Source organism: Mobula birostris, unplaced genomic scaffold (assembly GCF_030028105.1).
Source record: "Mobula birostris isolate sMobBir1 unplaced genomic scaffold, sMobBir1.hap1 scaffold_1869, whole genome shotgun sequence".
NCBI classification, from domain to species: domain Eukaryota; kingdom Metazoa; phylum Chordata; class Chondrichthyes; order Myliobatiformes; family Myliobatidae; genus Mobula; species Mobula birostris.
Window position 1 is genome coordinate 57,501 of NW_027274916.1, and position 2,500 is coordinate 60,000.

Genomic DNA, 2,500 nt, shown 5'->3' on the forward strand with positions numbered 1-2,500 from the left:
CGCCTCTGCTCGGAGGCCGGACGCGTCATTTCGGACCACCGCCCCGGCGGCACGACCGACCGCAGTCGAAAACAGGAAAGGGAGCGGCTGCGGGTTCGGGCGCCGTCGGGCGGCTCGTCGCCACGGGACCTGGGTCGACGGCCACTGTGCCTCCGTCGGGGAGTCGGGCCGGTGTGCAGGGCCGGTCTCTTCACCCCGTGCGGGACACTTCTGGTCGCCTATACCTAAACTCCCTTCGCCCCCGAGCAGGGTATCCTAGACGTCTCCCCTTCGGTTCCCGCGAGCCGTTGGGCACGGCGGTGGTTTAAAGAGTCGCGAGCGTCGCACTCCGGCTCCGTTCGTGTCGGTGTCTGGTCGAGCTAGCGGTCTCCCAGCGAATGAAGCTTGGTCCGCCAGCGCCTCTCTGCCCAGGTCGCCGTCCCGCTCCGGGAGGGGACGGCCGTAGGGCGCGGCTCGGCAAGCCCGACACGGTTCGGTTGGTTGGGAGGCGGCGGCGGTGGAGATCCTGCCTCCGCTCGTCTGGCGCGCCCCGGGTGCAGGCCTTTGGCCCGGCGGCGGCGGATCGCGAACGCCCTGATGTTTTCCTTCAAACCGTGATCAGTCTGACGAATGTAAGCGCGAGAGCGCGACAGGGCCGTCGCTCGCTGGTGCTCCTCTCTCCGCGTGGAGGTGGGGTGTTGGGCGGTCCTGGGCTGCCTGCTGGTCCAGCCGGCTCTCTTGCTTCACGCTCCGTCTCCTGCCACACGCGCGCCGTCCGCCTTCACTGCTGTCTCGCTCTTGCCCAGGAGAGGAGGAGGAGGAGCAGCTTGGTCGTCGGCGGAGCGTCGGCATGGCAGGAGCGACGGGAGGCCTGAGTCCGGCGAGGCGGCACAAAGCCGAAAGAAAACCTCTTAGACAACTCTTAGCGGTGGATCACTCGGCTCGTGCGTCGATGAAGAACGCAGCTAGCTGCGAGAATTAATGTGAATTGCAGGACACATTGATCATCGACACTTTGAACGCACTTTGCGGCCCCGGGTTCTTCCCGGGGCTACGCCTGTCTGAGGGTCGCTTGTACGATCAATCGCGCTCGCTTGCCGCCAGGCTGGCGGGCGCGCGGCTGGGGCGTCGCAGAGGGTCCTGAACCCTCTATGTCCCCCTAAGTGCAGACCCCGGAGCCCTCCGCGCCACGCGGCTGCCTCCCCCCCCCAGTGGAGCCGCGTGGCCACCTCGGAGGCCCTCGACCCGTGCCCACCTGGGCCTCGCCCCGTCCGCCAGCGGACGCGGTGCGGCGGCGCCTTTCCCCTGCACGGCCGTCACTGCGGTAGCGCCGCGCCCCTCCGCCGCGAGGGCCGCGAGTTCGTCGTCGCTTCTGACCGCCGCCTTGCTCGGGACTGTCGCCTGCCTCGCCGAGGCGTTGCCGTGTGGTGTGTTGCCAGCGTTGAGCCTCTGTGCGCCGCCGCGAGACCGAGTGGCGAGGCGATCGAGGAGGTTAGGAGGCGAAGGAGAGATGGAGAGCGAGAGAGGGTCGACGGGACGGGGTGAGCAACCCCGCTCCCGGCGAGCTCGACAGGGAAAGAGGGCCGCGCCTCTACCGTGCCTCGCACGCACGGGAGGGGTCGGCCTCGCGCCGCGGCGCGTCCCTGGCGTGTGCACCTCTTCCGCCGCTCGGCTCACCCCGCACCGCCTACTCGCTGCGCCCGCTCGCTTCGGTCCGCGCCGGCGTCCGTCGGTGCTCTCGGGAAGCGAATTCAGCCGAGCCCGGGTCTCGCCCGTGTACCGCGGGGTGCAAGGGGAGCCAGCCAGCCAGCCAGACAGGCAGCCAGCCTTCGGTCGGCCTGCGCGAGCGTGACGCGCGGCCGCCCGGCACCCGCCCGTCTCACCCGCCAGCGGCGGGGGAGCTGGCGCGCGCCGGGCCGGTCCGCCTTCTCGCCCGCCTGCTGCCGGCCGTCGCGCACTGCCTTGCCTGCCTGCCTGCCTGCCTGCCCTGCGCCCCCCTGGCGTGGCCCGGCCGGCGCTCGGTTCTCTTCTGCCTACGACCTCAGATCAGACGTGGCGACCCGCTGAATTTAAGCATATTACTAAGCGGAGGAAAAGAAACTAACGAGGATTCCCTCAGTAACGGCGAGTGAAGAGGGAAGAGCCCAGCGCCGAATCCCCGGCCGCCTGGCGGTCGCGGGAAATGTGGCGTATAGAAGACCTCCTTTCTCCGACGACGCTCGGGGGCCCAAGTCCTTCTGATCGAGGCCTAGCCTGTGGACGGTGTGAGGCCGGTAGAGGCCCCTGGCTCGTCGGAACGGAGTCTTCTCGGAGTCGGGTTGCTTGTGAATGCAGCCCAAAGCGGGTGGTAAACTCCATCTAAGGCTAAATACCGGCACGAGACCGATAGTCAACAAGTACCGTAAGGGAAAGTTGAAAAGAACTTTGAAGAGAGAGTTCAAGAGGGCGTGAAACCGCTAAGAGGTAAACGGGTGGGGTCCGCGCAGTCCGCCCGGAGGATTCAACCCGGCGGTCGGGTCGG

At 68.2% G+C, this 2,500-nt stretch overlaps 2 non-coding genes across 2 annotated transcripts in view; both read left to right on the forward strand.

The window, feature by feature from the left end:
* Nucleotides 1-896: 896 nt before the first annotated feature.
* Nucleotides 897-1,050, forward strand: LOC140192629 (5.8S ribosomal RNA). The gene has a single exon (XR_011884379.1). It is a non-coding gene; the product is annotated as a 5.8S ribosomal RNA (ribosomal RNA).
* Nucleotides 1,051-2,015: 965 nt separating this feature from the next.
* LOC140192627 (28S ribosomal RNA) overlaps nt 2,016-2,500 on the forward strand; it is a 3,833-nt gene continuing 3,348 nt past the window's right edge. Inside the window, exon 1 of the ribosomal RNA XR_011884377.1 lies at nt 2,016-2,500. This exon is cut by the window's right edge and continues 3,348 nt beyond it. This is a non-coding gene — a ribosomal RNA (28S ribosomal RNA).